This window comes from Anser anser (genome assembly GCF_964211835.1).
Source record: "Anser anser genome assembly, chromosome: Z".
NCBI classification, from domain to species: domain Eukaryota; kingdom Metazoa; phylum Chordata; class Aves; order Anseriformes; family Anatidae; genus Anser; species Anser anser.
The window spans coordinates 52555343-52575931 of record NC_139723.1 but is presented as its reverse complement, the minus strand read 5'-3'; the positions used below and the strand labels follow the sequence as shown (position 1 = coordinate 52575931).

At 35.4% G+C, this 20589-nt stretch overlaps 1 protein-coding gene across 10 annotated transcripts in view; it reads right to left on the bottom strand.

Moving 5' to 3' along the window:
• Positions 1-20589, bottom strand: part of BNC2 (basonuclin zinc finger protein 2) — a 361236-nt gene that overhangs the window by 166079 nt on the left and 174568 nt on the right. The window contains exon 1 of one of the 10 annotated variants that reach the window (XM_083816003.1): positions 4-137. The exons of the other annotated variants lie outside the window; for them this stretch is intronic. The gene's annotated coding sequence lies outside the window, so the exon portion shown is untranslated. Of the gene's footprint in view, positions 1-3; positions 138-20589 lie in introns of those variants that run through there. 10 annotated transcript variants of the gene reach the window in all.

The following is a 20589-nucleotide window of genomic DNA, read 5'->3' as shown; positions in this document are numbered from 1 at the left end:
TACCTTGCTTGAGGTCAGCTATAATTCGTGGTCCTTTCAGGCAGAGGATAGATCACGTTGCTTCATTCAGTCAGGACCAAATTTCATAAGGTCACTGTTCATAACTGTCAGCAAGCTGAGTTTGCAGGCCAACACTGAAAAGCAGTGAAGACTGTAAAGTACACACACAGAATCTAAGTAAAAGAAGCAGAGTGTGAATGCATTTGGGGGAAAAATGCATTGATACATACTATTTATATGAACTTCCAGATTTTAACACAGTAGGGTAAAGTAGTCTATTTTTCATATGTGAAACTACTTTTTCTATGCCCTCTGTTTTTCTGTTTCTGCATTGCAAACATTATTTTTTTTTCCAGTTGACTCTCAAACACCACAATACAAGTGTAACCACACTATTCTCTATTATAGAACAAGTCTTTCACTAATCAGACTTAACTCTGTATCTGTTGTCAGTTGCTAACAAAAACATAAACAGTAAGTAAGACTCATAGATTTGGTATTAAACTACGGGGGGTAAAAGATCAAAAACTCTACATAAGAAACAAACAAACAAAAAAATCAAAACCTCATAAAGGATTGTGAAAGGCTATTATAATAGAAGACTATACTTGCTTTTAAAAAAAATTATTCAGAAATGCAAAACAAATATTTTACATATGTTAAAAAATAAGATACATCCCTATTTTAGGTAAAATGACAAAAATAATGATTAATCTTCAGGTCTGCATTTTCTTAAGAGCTTCTTAAATTACTTCTGTAGTTCTGAATTTTAAACGACTAAATCTTCAGAATCATAAACTTAAATTTTAGTTGTTTGTAAGATATGAAAAATTTCCATGTAGACATAAGAAATATATGTCCACATATAAGGTAAACATTATGAAACTTGCAATCTAAAATAAAAAGTGCTTTCTCAAATTTATAATGCAAAAGCCATTTTTCAAACTGTGATTATAGAAACAATTTCACAATAAGAGTCTTATCGAAATTTACAACATTCTGATGTGTTCACATGTTTAATATGAAACAAACTCTATTCTGACAATGTGTCTAACTCAAAATATTCTAGACAGGAAGAAATGAGCCAGTGTATGTACTATCCTGACAGATAAAGAAAAGGGAATTTCACTGCTACATGGGTGATCACTGAAACCTTTTAACAAACATAAAACCATGTAAAACATAACACATGCCCATTTTTCATATAAGACAAAGAGGGAACACAAATTCTTCTGTTTATCCAATTTCCATGCTATTTTTATTGAGTCTGATCTGAGTATTCTAATTATGAAAAGTGTTATTTTCTGATTTAGGCTTTCAGGGAGTAATGCAAAGCATGCTGTCAAAAGAGTGGCAGAAGAGACAATGAAAAGTTCTGAAATATTAACCATTAACCATTATTAACCATATTAACCATTAAGGAGGTAAGCTTTAGAAACAGAATGGATGAAAGCCTAAGTAATTACTTTAGGCTACACAACCTAAGACAAATTTTAAATAAAATAAATAAAATATGCTAAATTCCCTCTTTGGTTACAAACATCAAAAAACTCAGGAACAAATATCTTTGTGCAAACATAAGTCACACTTTTGCAGGAAGAAAAGGTTACAAATAGAAAAATCTTTCAGATAGTGAGCTATTCTTAGCTGCATAGTGAACACTAGTAAACACTGAAATCCATTTCAGAAACAGTACACATTAGGAAAGTAGCAGTAATATTCTGTTTCTGTGTACACTCAAATGCTTTTGTCCAGGATCTAAAACTAATGACATCCTTAGATTTACCATGTAGAGCTAGCAAAATTCTATACTTTATGACACAGTCATTTTAGTTTGAAGAACTTTTCTCCCAAATGTTTATAGCACCATGTCAGTTACTTCAGCTGAGCTGACACAATGAATTTAAAATGGTCTAATACTTTTGACTTACCAACAGATTAGCACATGATTAGCTAGAGTAAAAGGATTATTATGACTGCTGTTATAAGATATTAACACTTTTGGTAATGCATTCTAGGGATGCTATATATATTTTCCACATTGAGAAAGCAGAATGAAAAGTAAGGGTTCCTTAGTTTTATTGATGATCTTGCCGTGAAGTAACAGAATGTTCTACAATTAATTTTTAAAATTTTTATGTTAACTCTTTTTTTTTTTCCCCCAGAGTTCATATAAGCTGATTACAAGCTGTAAATGGGCTACAAAAAGAGTCTACTTTCTGTCTTCGTTAAAACATCAGGTTAACTGATGCATGCACACATGCTCACACAATCCCCCACACAAACTTTATGACAAACAACTAGATTCATGTCTGAATTACAGTGCTGCATTAATACACTTAGCAGGACAGAGTTATGTTCATTGAAGTTCGATGCCAGTTCTGTGAAGGGCTGTATTTGCAGGAGCGTAGGGAGGGGAGGACAAAAAGAGAGAGTAAATGCCAACTTGAGGGAGGATTCAGGGGACAGCTGAAGTGTGAAGTGATCCAGCAGATTTTTGGTAAGGTTTAGACTTCTCTTTGGGAACGCAACAAAACAACAGCTACAAACTTAACCCCATGACACAGGCAAGACTGTTAGCCTCAATGCTAAGCACCCATGCACTGAAATTCAAACTCTAATTGCCAACAGGTTAACAGACAGGAAACTTTTTCCTCTCCTGCCAAAGGTGGTATGTTCTTGTGCCTGTACTTCTGTTTCATGTACACACTGACACTCTTCTAGGTGCATTAATCTGTCACGGTACTTTTTTGTTCTCTTTTTAAATTCAAGCTGATTTTTGTTATGCTTAAGTTTGTACAGGCTAAAAAGCATATACATTGTATGTACAGAAAGAATATACGAAAACATGACTTGAACTAAAGGCTAGGATTTTCTGAGAATTTCAGAGTAGTACTGTGTTTATAGTCAATTACATAAAGCTAATAACTGATGATCAATCGTGAATTACAAGAAGTCATAAATAAGGATAAAAAAATGTTTCTGTTATAAATGTACTAACAGAAGAACGTACTTGGAAGAAAACTGCATTCCTTAGTTTTAAAATTGTCATCGTTTCAAGTTTTTTTGTAAATCAACATGAAAGGAAAAAGACAGACAGTGAAGGATCTCAAATTTTAAGTCATTTGTTAATTTTGGGATGCAGATCACAGTTAAGCACTTCTGGTTAGGATGGTCACAAAAGTAAAAAGAGATGGTGTTTTCTGCATGTAAAGAGCAGCTTATTTTTTCTGCATGACTATTTAAGTGCAAATACAGGTAACAAGAACTGGAGTTACAAGGTGAGATAAAAATTACAAGATGGGAAAATTCTGCTTTGCCTCCACAGCATTATCTGGTTCCCCCTGTTGTCATACAGCCAGCGAAAAAAGCACTTCCAGAAAACTCACCAAAGATCAAACTGTGTCTGGTGACAGCAGTGTCCAAGATATAAGTAATGTTCAAAGGATTCAACAATGCCTGTGACTGATCATTCTCTTTCCCTTGCCATCACCTGCTGATTTTGTCCAGGTGTTTTATGGCTATCTTGAGGCTCTGGAGAACAGACAGAAAGAAGACTTTGCCAATTTCTTTTGTCTGGGATTGTGAATTCCTTACACAGATGGTGGACAGCCACAGGCTGGCCAACTCCAGGCACAATTGCCTTCACCCTCACAGGGAATGCATGAGAGCAATACTATCTTCTCGCAAAGTACTGTCTGTAACATGTCCGTGGTTAGGGAATAGGACAAGATGCCATTTCCCAAGGAAAAAAAAGAAAATATTCCTCTTGTCCCCGCCACAACAATATCAGGAGAAAATAAAATATAATATAATAAAATAAATAAATAAACTAAGACTTTGGCTTGTATTAGTAAATTAAGCATTCCTAAGCAATTCAAGAGGTTTGTCTAATAAGATAATCTTGTGTTAACATGGTTTTGTAGTATGTTTACAGTCTCTCGAGTATTCCAGACAAATCCTGCTAAATCTTACTCACTAAGCAAACTGAGCCACTTCTGGCAGCAATTTTTTAAGATGGGCACCAGACATGTGCCACCTCACCCCTCTTCTCTTACCCTGTTTCCTTACAAGAAAATCCATTACCTATGCAAATGACCAGTAAATGTGCAGTTACCTAATTGTGCAAGTACCTATATAGTATCTACGTCCTTTTTGCCTGCAGTGATGCCAATGCAATTTTGAAACTGGGTATTTAAAGTAAAACTGCTACACTCCCACTTCTGACCTCTGAAAGTGTGACTATGTACCAGGAAATGGAGTATATGTAAAAATACATTTAAGCAACACTTAGACACCCAACAAAGCAAATTTTACAGAAAAATATATGACTACTCATGGTTCTTAAAACTGGAAGGGCCTGGAAAAATATTGATCTTACATGCATTTCATTATGAAGACCTAGACACAAATCTTGTATGACATTTTATGGACAATCTCTGTATTCTCACACTAATATCAAAAATATTGCTAGAAAACAAACAGTATCTAAGAATCTAATTACAGATAGACTGCAGGAATCATAGAGCTATACCTATCCCATATGCTGTTTCAGTTTTTCTTGTAGGTGATGCGAATGAACTCTGAACTCATCAATAAGATATAAGGCAATGTACTCCTCTTAGATCCTCAAGACACAGACTGCACCCCCACATACACATCCTGCCTAGGGATCAATGTTAACACATACATAGGGAGAGCAGAGCAACGGAGCTGATTTCTGCCATGCAGATCTGAAAGCACAATTATGTCCTGCTCTAAATTATTTATTTTAATGATAGAGGGTGTAACATTTTCATCTTTTTTTTTTTTTTTGAAAAGTATACTCAGTTATAAAATTTAGCATCATAAATGTTAGAGAAGGAAGGGACCATTACATCACCCTGCCTGTCTCCTGCCAAAGAAGGCTAGTTCCCTACTGTACATTTTGTAGCCTTATACAAAATGTTTCCAGTAATAACTCACTGATGTTTTAAATGCTCTGCAATACATAAACACTTTTTAAAAAAAGTTTGTGATTGTAAAATGAAAATGTAGTATTCACAGGAAGGTGACAGATAACCTTGGAACTACAAGTCCCCTTTTTTCTCCCACCACAGGTAGCAGCAGTAAAGCTTCTATACACTACTCAGTCTACCAGCATGTCATAACCCTGACCTAAGGAGGTCAGTTTCACGGTTGAAAAAGTAGCTTAGCTTCCATGGCTCATTTCATCCCTCAGCCACCTGCTGAGATTACTGACAATTTAGCCAATGTATTTATTTATTTTTATTTCTTTACTGTACCCAAATACAGAGATACTGCCACATCTATGTACTGACTGGTTATATATGTAAAAAGTCTGCTGTGGCTGGCCCTGTGCAAACACCATCCAGCACTCTTACTGATTATTTTTTACACAAAGACACAGAAAGCATCTCTGTGGCTTCACAAGAAGCTTCCAAACTGAAGTATCCATATGTCCCATACAAAACCCCGTTAAAGTTAACTTTATCCTCTTACACCTTCTCATTTACTTAGTACTTGTCCTAAACTGAAACGTGAGAGATAAGAGTGACTAGTAGGGCAGGCAGGGCAGGGTCTGGCAGCCTAATGAAATTGAGTTCCATGGACGAAGCTGTCTCACCATAAACTGAAATCCCCTGAACTCCAGTACCTCTGCCAAGCATTTAATCCGTAAAACCCTACATAACACAGCTGTGTTCAGGGGAGAGGGTGGGTGGTACTGTTTGTTTGTTTTAGAAGGTTTCATTTGTTTCCTTTTCAGTATTCTGAGACACATCTATATCTACTCCACAAAATCTTGAAACATTAAAAGGGCACATCCGCTGATGGTGGTGATGGTAATGTCACACCCTAGTAAGTTACGTAAAAGAAGTGACTGTGGACGAATTGTTCCTAGGTGAGGAAAAACTGGATCCAAGTGTGTATGATGGAACTCACTCAAACTTGGCAGGATTGTTCAACACAAGGAGCTCAGCCCAGGAGAGAAAGACTGGAGAACGGAAAAGAGAAAAAATGTGCCCACTGAGAATTGGACAGAGAATGCCATGCTGCCCTCAGATGTTAACAGCAGTCTGTTGATGGCCTGGACTGAATTCAAACTGGTGACCTAAAGCAGAAAGACTCTGTATCTAACTAGTAATCCCCTGATCCAGGGTAGTTCAGTACTTTCAATCAGAAAAGAAAAATTACAGTCCCAGGGGAGACTCCATTGGAGAGCTATATACTAGATACTTTAAAAATAAAATAAAATAAAGCTTATGAAAGAATATATAATTTCTTCCACCAAATGCCAATCCTTCTATGTTAAATTAACTTTATCAAGGGTAAAACTGGCTGGGGGGGGGGGGGGGAAGGGGAAGGAGTAGGCACAGAGACAGCATACACAACAGCACATTTCTTATAATTCTTGAATACTTCTCTCACTCTTGGATGGAATCTCTCACTAATGGATGAAATTTCTTCAGTTACATTTCGTTATATTATTAGACTTTCTAGATTAAAATTTTACATAGAAAAAAAAAAGGGAGAAAGACAAACTGTGAGAGGGTAGGCAAGCATAAACCATGGGATGAAATTACATTTATTTCATTCATTTAAAACATAATAAGAGTTTAGATCAACAACCTTCCTGTTAATGGAGGCTTCACAACACAGCCTCAACACCTCAAGTTAATTAGAGAGGATGTATAACATAAAAAGTGAAATTGTATACTTCTCTGAAATGACAAAAAATGCATTAATATGGATTAAAAAAAAAAAGAAAGATGGCATGCACTTTTTTCTTGAGACAATGTTAACTTCCTGATTGATTAGTAAATGATTAACGAGAACATGTTATGATTTTACAGTACGTATTATTTACAAAATATGACTACATAATCTTATTGAGTAGTATATTGTCGTACTGTCAGTGCAGTTTTTGAGCACCTCAAAAACCTTAATAAATGATATATCAAAGGTTAAATACTATTCAGAGCAGAGAAACATATTTTTTAAAAGTCTGATTTTTATTCTAAATTCAGCATATTTTCCATGCAGTTCCTCTTCTCTAGAGACTATATCTATTGATCATATCTACATTTGTCTATCAACAGCAGGTTTTCTTAATACAAGGTGAGTTCGTTTTTTTTTCTTAAATCTTTTACATGAGTAACAAACATTGCTTTTTAATGTCAGAAACACACAGACTATGCTATGGACTGATAATACGCCAACATTTTTGTTTTTAATTTAAGTTCATTTTGAGTTTCATCAGCAAGGAAGAATAAAGCCTTGAAATGGTAACATTTGTTTTATTTTTCCTCTGTTCTTTGACTCAAAATAAGAAAAGATAAAAGGATATGATAAAAGATTGAGCCAAAAAAAATAGTTGCTTCAAGGCAGATATTTCTTTATGTCATGTTACAGTCTGGAACAAAGTTTTACACGCTACTTATAACCCTGAAAAATGATATTTTTATTTCAAGTGTTACCAATACATCCCTAATGTGCTACTGACACCCTAACTACAGCATTGCAAATGGCGCTGCTGCTATAAACAATCTAATTCTTTCTTTTTACTGAGAGAATGTTGCAATCATTAAAGTATTCTTGCCCTCTGTATGCTTGGGAGTGGTCTGTCCATAAGTTATTAATAAACCATGGAAAGGTGCAGCAGCAGACCAACTATTCATATCAATGAATGCCTCGTGAATATTCAGCTGCGTGTTGACTTTTACCTCAGAGGACCAAGGGAACCAAAATCCAGCCCCCTATTCTACCAGCCAACACTCCTAATACTGTAATCCTTTATTTTGAATAATAGCAACTAAATCTCTAATACTGTCTCTGTTGCAAAGCCAAGTATCTGTTGCTCCTGCAAGAGTGAGAGTGGGGGGATTGTTACCAACTTTATTATTAAATAAATAAATATATACAAGTACACACAGTTGTCTTAAATCTTTATTTTAGCTTGAACTACATTATCTGTACCTTAATATACACACAGATTTAGTGCTAAAATAACAGTCATTGCTGCTTGCTGCGTCACACATTGAAACTAAATCTACCTATTCGGTATTAATCTTCCCCTTCCAGTCAAACACAATGCAATATGCACGGGCAAATGCATGCATTAGAAGCATACACACAATTCAAAACAGTCTGACTGCTCTTTTTCCTCTTCCTCAACACCTTTCACAGGCTCTTGTAGACTTTAATTTCTGACTTTTTATATTCTGAATTGAAATCGCTTCACCGTAATCTGTTCCAGCAACACCAGACACAGAATGTAATAGATGTAGAAAAATTCCAAATGGGACTTATCCAGGACTTGTTTGCCTCAGTTATTTGTCATTTCACTATTCTTTCACAAAAACATTTTTCTTTAAAGAACAACTCGCCTGTTGCCGAGATGTGAATGCACACTAGATATCCTTTCAGGGCCAGCATACACTTCCTTAACCAAATCCACCACTTCCTTTTCACACTGAACAGAACTCCTTCAATTCAGCACATCCTCTAAAAGTTAAAAGGGAGTGCCTTTACATGTAATAACAAGCACCTGGGAAGCCAATTGGAGCAGTCAGAACACGTATTTTAATAAGTAGCTCTTAAACTTTCAATAACATCAGTGGTAATTGGGCACACAAATTGTGTGAATTTATAATATATGAATTGGGAAAATTTACAAAAACAAACTAACAAAAAAAAACGCTTTTCAGTGTGTTAAACTCAAAATTTTTTGTAAGTTACACTAGACATACATCTGAACAAGCACGAATTCATACACATTTAGTCAAATTATCTCAGAATATAGAAAGAATTAACTGTGCCTTTCTCTTGGTTAAAATTAATATCAGCTTTCTGTCCTTAAACCAGAGCCAATGGGGAAACAAAATATGTTTAGCCCTGAAATAGTTGTGGTAATTCAATCCCCACACTCTCCTTATTTTCTTGATGACAAAGAGAAACTCCCAACTGGCAAGGCCACCTGCGCTGATTACTCCTCCATCCACACCCACGGAATATGAAAATGAGCCAATGATCATTAACCTTAATTTCTTCTAACATAAACATCAGTTTTTTTTTTTTTTTTCAAGTTTGCTTCTCTAGAAACTCCCTTGTGCTGGGGGGGCGGGCGACAACACAAGGGGGGGGGAGAAAAAAAAAAAAAAAGGAGGGGAAAAGTCATAACTGGGGAAAAAAAAAATCAAGATGACTGAAAAGAACTTCATGGTCTTTTTTCTTCTGTTCTATAGCTGGCTTATTATAACTTCACAGCACTCAGATAAAGGGATTTTGAGTCACTATCATCTCTCTTGATAGCAGCTTCTTTCCCTCCCAGTCCCTCTCTCCAAGCAATAATATAGTTTATATATATATGAGTATATATATACATAAATATATATATATATATATATATATTCTTTCCAAAAGATATTCCTGGATAAAGGCAGTTGGCAAAAACAAAGATGGGTCTGGATGTCAGGAATGCAGGTGTGGCCTAGTGTCAGTACTAAAGGGCCAAGCACAACTGGGTGGGATGTTTCCAGTGTAACAACTTCAAAATACAGCAGAGAATGCATCACACCTCCTGGTCATCCACATTCCGTTACTGCCAACTGGAATCATTTTTGGTTCACGCTGTGTGGGGTTAGCTCCCACCAGTATTACATCACCTTCTAATGGATAAGGCACTCATTAGGACTCTCTGAAGAATATCACATGTATGTATTATATAGTATATGTACAAGTAATATATATAATACATACAAAATAGTAACACTGCAGAAATAATTGTTTATATAATACAAATGTGTGTACTGAAAACAGATACTCTGTTATCGTGTTAAGTCTCCAGACAGAGCTAGACAGACCTGAACCAACATTTTCCAAGGAATTACACATTTATAAAATGGAAAATTTATCAATTCATTTGTGTATGCTTGGACATCTACTCTGCAGAAGTAATATTTTCCTGCAAATAATCTAAAAATCATTATACAGCTAAATAAAAGCAAAGAAGGTTTTAATACAACTTCTTTTTTCATTAGAATTACTGAATGAAAAAGTAAATAAATGTTCAAAGAACATAACAAAAGTGTGATTGTATTACCTTCAGATACATTACAACAAGCTGTTTGTCGCCTACCAAACACATACAGCAGGGCTTCTGTGGAGACCAGGAGGCAGACAGTAACTTTGATCACGCAGACATTCCTCATTATTTCAGACCTCAAATCAAGTAGCAACAGTCAAGGGAAGAAAGAGGTGAGAGACATGGGGCTGCTGGGGAGGAAAAGGGAAGCAGACTGCAATTTTGTCCTAGGTTCTGCATCCTAATTTAAACAAAAACAGGCTGTTGGCATCTCTGTGCTTCCCTACACCCCCTTCCCCTTCCCCATGCTTCCCAGCCTCCTGGTTCACTAAAAATGACAAGCACATTTCTAGCCTCTGCTTTTTTATCAAGCTGACAAAGGTCAACAATACTAGCCAGAAGAGTGTTGAAGTATTCAGTGCCACAGGTCATCCTAATAGATACTGGAGGGACTCATTGCAACACTACTGTAAGCCAAGACAGCACGATTTTTAAGAGGCAGCACTTTGCACGTTCACAGCCTGCTTAATTTAATACAATACTGGCCTCATGTTTGCAAAATATCATCAGCACATTTCAGAGCTGGTATCTTTCTGTGGGTGACAGTAAGGTGACTGAATTCAGGCATGTTAACAGATGCACCTTTTTATGCTCTGTTAAACCATGTCACAGACTACAGCCCCTAAGTGCATTCCTTTATTTATGCTGCAGCCAGCTGAGCTAATTACGAGACAGACCTGATACTAGCTCTGTAAAGTCCAGTGGCTGTGTATGTGTGTAAAGAGGACGGGAGGGGAAAAGGGATGGGGTGGGGTAGGGGGAGTGGAGAGAGACTCTTTTGAAAGCATGTTCTTAAACACATAGCTTTGAAGTCTTCATGTTGTTTCATCACTGTTCTGTGTGTGTGTGTGTGTGTGTGTGTGTGTGTGTGGTGGGGGGGGGGCTGGGAGGAGGGGGGAAGAGGTGAACCAGCAGCTTGAGAAGATAGTTATATTTAATTCAAACGTACTCGTACCCCCACCCTTTTATAATTATTATTATTATTTAAAACACTAAAAAATAAGGGAAGATTCTACCCCTGGAAAAAAAAAAATACATATAATTCTAAACAAAACAGTTTGTTACCCCTCTCTGCATTTTTTTTCCTATTTTATTATGTGTGTGCAAAGGAATACTCACTTACAGCTCTCTTTCTACCAAATCTTCCAATACACCAAATGTTCTCTATAAGCTTTTATGCCACAGCCATATTTTATCAGTAGCAGCAGCTACCTTCTTTCAAAATTCTTAGCAAGTTTGGCTGTTTTTTAACCAAATGAATGTCTTTTGCTTGCATGACTTCTTCCTGTATTACAGTTTTCAGTTAATAAGATCATAATACTTAGAGAAAGGAGAGAAAAAAGGACTTGATGATGACATTTTTTTTTACTACTTATGACTAAATGATCTTAACAAAAGAATTAAATCATTTGTCTTATGAGCAATGGTGTATTTTTTTACAGCGTACAATTTAGCTAATAACTTGTTGGGGCCAATATTTAACAAGTCACATATTTCCATTGTCCCTTCACCCCCTGCTTATGCTTTTACCACATCCTAACAAAAACATGACCAGAACTGGTGAAAAACATACGGTTCCAACTAATGAATCACATACTTTCCCGCAAGTGCAGTAAGTACTACCAGCTGTGACAGTCTTGCTTTGGCAGTGGAACCAGTGCAGAACAAGGCCGACACATCTGAAACCAGCTGTACTGAAAAACCACAAGCAATATAAGTCCGTCTGCCTTCTCAGGGGCTTCTTTGTCTCTGTCTGTGTCTCTGCTCTGTCCCTAAAACTTGCCAGCCATCTTGTTTTGACAGAGTTCAGAGTTTCAGAAGTTTCAAGGGGGAAAAATCCGCTGATTCAGGAAACTGGGTTTCAAGAAAATGATAAGGAGGTCTTTGTCAAATGAGCCCAAGTCAGTAAATTTAAAGAGACAGAGTATGCATCTACACGTCTGCTCTGTTTATACTACAGTTTAAAGCACAGGAAAAGATACACGTATACTTCAACATATGTATGTCCATAAATTTGTATTTGAACCATGAAGCGCAGACAGTGCTCATGAATGGGGGAGAGGGGTGGGGGAATGGTGTCATGAGGTCTCGGGATTTCATCACATTAAATCTGAGAAGGTCAAAACGCTCAGAAATGTCTTAGTTAATCTCTAATTATATACATCATCCCAATGGGAAAACCAATGAAAGTTATACCTCGCCTCACCACTTTATATGCTGTATATGCCACCAACTTTATTGAAGACTGTTCCAGCACTGTTTCAGAGAGGCTTTTAAAAAACTTGAGGGGGACAATTTCTTCATTCTTCCAAATGTTAAGCCAGGTACTATAATTAACACAAGCCTACTGTACTGTACTGAGATAACGTGGATAAAAAAAAGTAATAAATTAAAAAACAACAACAACAAAAAAATCAGAATTAATCTAACGGACATTTCCTTTAAAGGAAAAAATGCGACACTCAAGTATGATGCTCCAGGTTCTTCCAGAACTTAAAGCAAGTAGTGAATTCTATACTGGGAAGTTTCCTTTTCCTCTCTCATCTTCAGAAGAAAATGCTCTTGCTTCCATTCCTGCAGAAATGGAAGGTGTAAGCCCTAGTATTCTCAGTAATAAATAAATAATAAAGACCAAATCAAGATCTTGGTCCAGGACTGATTTCTCCTTATCTTGCAGATTGTGCATTTTAGAAAATATTCATATAGGAATAGGTGATTTTTTTAGCATTTTTTATTATTATTAATATTTTAATGATGCATTTTTCAGAATTTTAGAACAGATTTAGATTAAATAATAGTCTTGTTGTGGATTATCAAAAATACTGTAATATCTGCAATATCATCACATATCTGTCATAAGGTTTTCCAGCAGACGGAGATATTCCCCTTCAGTATATACTGGGCAGACATGAGAAAATTATATCAAAACACACAGAACTCTGTGACTGTTTTTTGTATAGTGTATACATATGCTCACAAACACTGTAAGTGTGTTTAGCAGCATTAAGGCTTTTGGTTCTCACTCAGGATGGTCACATTACCCCCAAGCAGTAAAGACATTAAGTGAGCTTTTGTGAGTTTGCCTATCAAGTGCAAACAACACTTTAATGCAGTGCCATGCCATCAAATATTTTGTATGCATACATAGTTTGCCGGAAAACTATTTTAAGTATACTTTAACATATAAATACACGTAGTTTGATCTCTAGCTACACTACACATCTGTGATGTCATGCTGACATACTAAGATCAACATAAGCACTACAAGTCAAATTATACAGACCTTCCTCTGACAGAGAAAAAAAAAATAAACAGCTAAAAGTATTTAGAAATGAGAAACTTCCCAGTCAGCTCTGGCGTACCAAATAACACCATGATTTTAAGAACTGCTATGGCTATTTTTCTCTCCTAGACATGCCATGTAATCTACATGGAAGCTTGGATTGCTCCATTTTCAGAAGGTAAAGAAAAACTGTATTCATCCAATTCTGGGACATAGCTATCATCTCCTGAGTTTGTAGTCAATTATTTTCTCTCTTGTAGCAAAAGTAGCCTGATGCTCTTCTTACATTACAACTGAGGCTCACACTAGGACTGGAAAATTAGGAAAGGAGATCAAGGGATGCTGATAGTCATCTCCATCCTCTCCTTCTTGATACAATAATCTGAAAACAACTCAGAAATAGGCCCTCTAAAGAGTTGCACTGGAGGGACTTGGATTTTAAAGTGATTTATTTTTTTTTTTTGGTGGGTGGGGAGGGTATGTCTGTCTTTCTTTCTTTCTTTCTTTCTTTCTTTCTTTCTTTCTTTCTTTCTTTCTTTCTTTCTCTTTCTTTCTTTCATCTTTCGGGGGCTGGGGGAGAGGGGAGAATAGGTACAGCATCTTATGAAAAGAAGTTGTTAAGGTATCTTGTGTATTACCCTAACATCAGCTCTGCACAGCAGCGTCAATAGTGCAGCCTTTCAGTAAACATAAGCTAAAAGGAAATTACAAACTCCAAACTCTTTACACACTTAAAAATCACTTTTTTTTTTTTTTTTAAACTGTAGGGTAGAAAGTGGTTTGGTTTTAATGATTTACTGGTTTACCTCAAATTACAAACTAATAAAATATATTTCCTGTTAAAATGAAAAAGGTCTTCAGCAGACCTTTGTAGAATCAAATAAAGGATAGTCATAACAATACTAAACTGCTATCATTGAATTAGCTTTATGACTTTATATTAACTTTTAATGCAAGCTTTTTTTCTCTTTGTGAGCACAGAAAATGACACCTTTCCATTTTCCTAAATTCAAAAGCAAAAAGAAAAGAAGCAAAAAAAAAAGAAGGAAGGAAGGAAGAGAGAGAAAAAAAGAGAAAGAAAGAGAGAAAGAGAGAAGAGAGAGAGGAGAGAGAGAAAGAGAGAGAGAGAGGAAGGAAGGAAGGAAGGAAGAGAAGAGAGAGAAAGAGAGACAGAGAGAGACAGAGAGAAAGGAAAGAAACAGGAAGAATCAAATCAGTCAAGCAACATAAGAAAAAATTTGGGAAATCAATTAGAGATATCCAGCACCAACATGGGAGGGATAACTTTTGCAAAATATCTTTTATAACTTCATTTATAAGTATACAGATAATTCTAAATCCCTGTTATCAGAACATTTATTACAATGATTATGAACTAAATCATCATATGAACAATATGACCTTTTAGCTAGTATTTGGACTTCCATTTTTTTCTTGCATGGATATTTTATATAAATTAACATTCAATTCAATATAAAGTAATTTCAAAAACTCCAATATAAAATAAAGTACCCTGTATGTTAGCTCTCCTTGCTACTGTTTTCGGAGTAGAGCAAAACGTAGTCACGGATATTCCCCGCACTGGAAACAGAATCTATGTTTATACTGTTTCAATTAATTGGCATTTATCAGTTCAGATTTTTTCATTCAAATATTTCCAAAGAACATTACAGCAGAGGAACTTCTGAGATGAATTAAGCAGAGAAATCAAAATTTTTTTTTAAACTATTATTATTATTATTTTTATTTATTTTCTGGACAAACATGCATTGGAGGTATTACCCCATTCAATTAGGATTCAAAAGCAAAGTCATGTGATTTAGCCAATTGCAAAATTAATCCAGTGTTTTCCAGTAGAGGTAGGACTGTTTGAATTGAAAACTATTTCTTTTTCCATCAGTTGTATGAATCATACAAATTATAGCCCATTTATGCACCTTTTATAAACCAAAAGGAATAAATAAATTCACTACACAAATTAACTATTTGACTAAACCAGGCTGTAACTAACAGCAGTGATGACAAAAAAGTGGTAACTACTATTCATAGTTAATGCTCAATGTTAGAAAATTGTATTACTTCTTATAAGAAGAATAAGAAGAATTATAACCATAGATTTCAACATGACCGTAACATTCACTGCTTCTCTGATGGGCAGATGCAAATAGAAATCACCAACCCACCTACCTTCAGCTACCACTTGAATTCCTTTGGAAACAGCTAGCCTTCTCTCCCAGGGAAGGGAGCATCCAAGGCAGCAGAAGATGTTTTGAGGCTGTCTGTTCTTCAGCATGTCAGCTGGGTGACACAAAGTTCTCCAGGTGTTGAGCCAAGTGAGGCAATAGAACAAACATCTCAAAAGCACACCTGCATGAGGCAGATGTACAAACACCATAGAAGACCATGAATCTAAAATTTAAGTAGTTTTTTCATGTTTATATGAATATACTTTAATTTCCTCTACACATCTACATGCAAAAAAAAAAAAAAATCCTCTCAGATATATATGTGCAATTCCACAGTTCTTCAGTGAGAAATGTGTGCTTTTTATGTGAGAACACATACTATGTAATACACAGGCTACTCAGTTTGTTCTTTAGGGTTTTTTGTTTGTTTGTTTGTTTGTTTTCTCAAATCAAAGACTAATTTAGATTGGAAGGAACCTCTGGAGGTCATCTGGGTCATATTCAAAGTAGGGATACTTTTGAGCATTTGATACTTGGTTGAGTTCTCCTACTTTTTTTTTTCTCGTTTAAAAATAATTGCAGTCAGAGAATTCTTGACTTTATTAATTAGTTTATTATCTTACTTTATTAAGCATTACTATCTACAATAAGAAAAATAAATAAGAGTGTTGAAAGATTTGTCTATAAAAAGATGGCATGGGCAGGATCAAAGGTCAGGAGCTTGCAGTTCAATCCATCAAACTTTGCTATCTAACCACGGTTTATAATTTCTTTTAAACAGACCTCATCTTCAAATTAGCCTTACCTGTTTAGCAAAGTGCCTCTATGCACTCCTTTTCCAAATAAGTAATGAATATACAAAACAGTGTGTGTGCTAATACTAAAGTCTACATCATTTCAGAAAGGAATCTCCATTTCTGTTCTGTGCTTAGCTCTTACGTAGCTTTTAACAGGATCTTCATATATTTGGTCAAAATGTCTCACAGAAATCAAAAGTATATAGAAATGCCCCCCCCAGTCTCCTAGTTCTTTTTTTTCCCCTTTAACAATGTAGAAGAGTATACATTGCCTCCAGAAAAACACTCCTTTTTCCCTTATCATCTCCACCATGATGCCCAGTCATAATTCTGAGTAAATAGTTTTTACCGTATCTTTTCTTCCTAACAAAATCTCAGCACACCTTTTGAAACGAAAGAGTACAACTTTTGAGGACCTATGCAGATAAAGGTATTTGTAACACGTACATATTGTATGGCACTGTGGTTAGAAGTCCTAAGATGAGTGCTATTAGTGATTTATTAAAATTAGTTTCTTTTGCTTCCCATTTAAGCTCTAAAATCATCTTAGCCAAAGCTGGCAGTCCTGCAGATGTGAACTGTGTTACTACATAATGGGGATAGCAATGGAAATATTTTCTTGAAAAATCTGACTAGCCCTAGTAATACCCACAATTTACTTACATGCAGTCTACATAAACAGCTATGCTGGATTTAGCTTGTGTTTAGTACCACTTGATAAAAACTATTACCAATGTGGTTTACATAAATTACATGTAGTCTGCTCCATATGGAAACCATATTTTAGCAGCAAGCAACGTTTAATAATGAACATTCTGCCTTGCTCTCTCATGGGCAGGCTCTTTCTCGCCTCTCTCTGGCTGTATTATTCCTATGACTTAAGAAGATATTTAGTTCATGAAACAAGTCCTTTGAATATTCACACTGCAGTTAAAGAAGGATTAATTTTATCCCATATTATACTGGTAACAAGATAACTGGCCTCTTTGAAAAGTAGTGCACTAAATTATCCTCATCCATAGTTTTTTCAAACATAGGCTGATAACAACAATTCACTGCATGAACATCATTATTTGTCTAAGTTATTAATGACTTTTAATTGTTTATTTTATGATAAGTCTCTTTTACTTTAGCCCCTGTCATGTAAAATTAATTAACCAACATGTCATGAAGGAAAACAAGCACAAAGTAGTTTAATATTTTATTATTACTTTGTGTACTTTTGTAACATTTCATAATTTTTGTTTAATAACAATGATATCTTCTACATTTTATTAGATAGGATATAAGGTGTAGTTTAAGCAGAAATCACAGAGCACTATATATCAGAGACAGATGAACTTCCTGAAGATTTTAAGCTTATATATACACTTAGATTTCCTTACTATGTTTAGGCAAAAGAGATATTTTTTCTGTCAGGATTGTAAAATTTTAAGCTGGAATTGTGATCTTTTGAAGTTCATGGCAGTTTTTTTTGTTTGTTTTTGTTTTTGTTTGTTGTTGTTTTTGTTTTCCTGTGGCCAGATTTAACCCTTAAATTTATAATGTGTTTAATATATCAGTTAGCGGGGAGAAAAAGCAGGTTCTAACAAAAGCATTTCCAGAGAAATAAAAGCTATTCCAACAAGAGCAGGCCTAACCTGTTCCTCTGTTCTTTATTTAAATCTTTAATAAGAAAAAGCTTGAAAATTTTACCAGAATCAAATAGTCAGAGAAATGTAACGAAAACCATGAGTTAAATAAATACACAAACAAATAAATAAATATTTCCAATGTAGAAAATTAGAGTGAATTTAACCAACAATGGCAACATTGCTAAGGAGTTTTAAAGTAAGTCATACAATGTGTAAATATCTATAACCCTATGACATACTTCCATATAATTCAGAAAGCTTGCATTAAGGATACAATTCTTCATAGCTCAGATACAACGTAAACTTCCAAACATCTGGTGAACTTCAATGTAGAGCTTTCAATCTCCCCAGAGAGTTATCAATTGGACTATAATGTTATCAGCTTTCACACACTTCTCAGTGCGATGCAATCTACTTGCCTGAGAACATGAGGGAGAGCCAGGAATTCCTGTTCCAATTCCAAATTTGTGGACTCTCTAAGATTTCTGGTAAGTCAAGAATTCCCAGCTGCCTCACTTTCACAGTCTCCAAAAATGGGGATATATTTCTGTGCCTACTTTTCAGATGAACAAAGACTAATTACTGAATTACTGATCATTATATAAATACTTAAAATATATACTTTTTGAATGTTAATGTTCACTTCATTGTCGCCAAATACAGACACTTTAACACATGGAGAAGACTTTAAAGAAGGAACAGCAATCAAAATCTGTATATGAGCAAGACATCTCTTAGATCCAGATACGGTGATACCATTTATGAAAGTAAATCATACTTTCAATTGACGGTATAGTTAATGCAGTAATAGAGTATAATTCATTGTAACTTAGATAGCAGTCCTCTCCTTTTCAGGCCAGTTGACTTGTCAAAAGCACAATTCCATTCCACTTGGTGTGCAACAGTGACCTGTCACAGGGTGCACAGAATACCATGTTATGTTCCCCAAAGACAATGACAACAAAAGTTGTTTGGCTGCTTCCTGAAGGCAGAGTTGTTTGCCAAACTTAATGAACTACCAGAGAAAACCTGGAGGGTCTGGAATCTGTATACTACCAAAAGCCTACCTTCTGACATGAATTTATGTATCCAGTGCCAACACCAGACTATGAACTTCTAGCTCAGAGTCTGTGTCATCAGCCTATTCTTTTTGAGAAAAATACATCAGGAAATCTGGATCCCACCAAGGCAAAAGGGAGTTGGTAAATATCAACAACAGTATTTATTGTGAGAAACACATGGAGAAGTGGCAAGAAAAGTGTAGACTTTTTAAAGACAAATTATTCTTTTAGGGCATTATTCACAATTTCTCATAGAAGAGCTTTAGTAAGTGAGAAATCAGACAAAGAAAAAGGAGATATATCAACAAACTACAGTAGGATGGTATGCATCACATAAAAGTTTGAAAATTTCATCAAAGAGAAATATTTATTCCCAATGTACAGTTTGGTAAAGCAAGGCGTACTAGGTGGAACTGGAAGTAATTAAAAAAAGTTCCATTGAGGAAGTTCAAGTTGCATACACTTGAAAAAAACAGAATTCTGTGACAGAACAGCAAGAAACTGAACTTTACTATTGCTTTGTAAAGATCCTCTCACTAAACTAAGCTTTCTCATACAAAGGTGATGACAAGGCACATAAACAACTCTTCATTGGTTTTAATCTCTTAGTATAACAAGTAGCAAATGATCCTCACACTAAGATAAATGTCTACAAGTGGTAATCTCTCTTTAAAGCCAACCTACTCTCAATTCTTTGGTTGAGAAAATGAGACTGCTCACCCTGCACAACATTTCAAGAATTTTTAAATAATTTCTAGTCCCCAAAATTCATAAATATTTGGGTCATGTTCTGAAGCCTTGAAACCAACTGTTCAGAACAGGTTGGGATTACTGATATTCAAATACAAGTACATAGAAAGCTACTAAACATGGAGAGAAGGGTTTACATGGACATCTTGTACAACTGTCTCCAAAAATGTTTAGTGTTCCAGATGAAAACTCCATGACAGAATGTATTTCCCTAAAACAATTCACGTGAAGGAGTTCTGTAATCTCTGATAGCATAATAAAGGTTATTGACATCTGATTTTTCAGATAGCAATCCAAATTTGTAGAGAACCATTTAGGTTTCCATTCACAGGGGATGCACCAATCATAACAATAAACAGTCACTTTTTCCTTATTTAGCTATCAGAAAATTCTGAGAAGAATATCACGTGGTATTTTCATAGATAATTATGTACAGTTTGGGTCAGATCTATTTAACAGGGAAATACTGGCAGAGCTCTAACTTTTATTGTGAGAGTCTGTTACTACTGGCACAAAATTTATGTTCATATTTTTCTAACTTCTAATTTCAGTGTTCTGCTACTAATTACTAATGTCAAAACCAGAACAAAAGCTCACTGCTTGGCATGCTGACTTCTGCACACAGATGTCAAACATGCAGGGTTCATTAATGACTTCAAGGTGCCGGAAACCAAAGAGATGTCCAAAACTGTGCTGTTGATTATTGGTTCTTTTCAGATTAGCATCTTCATGAA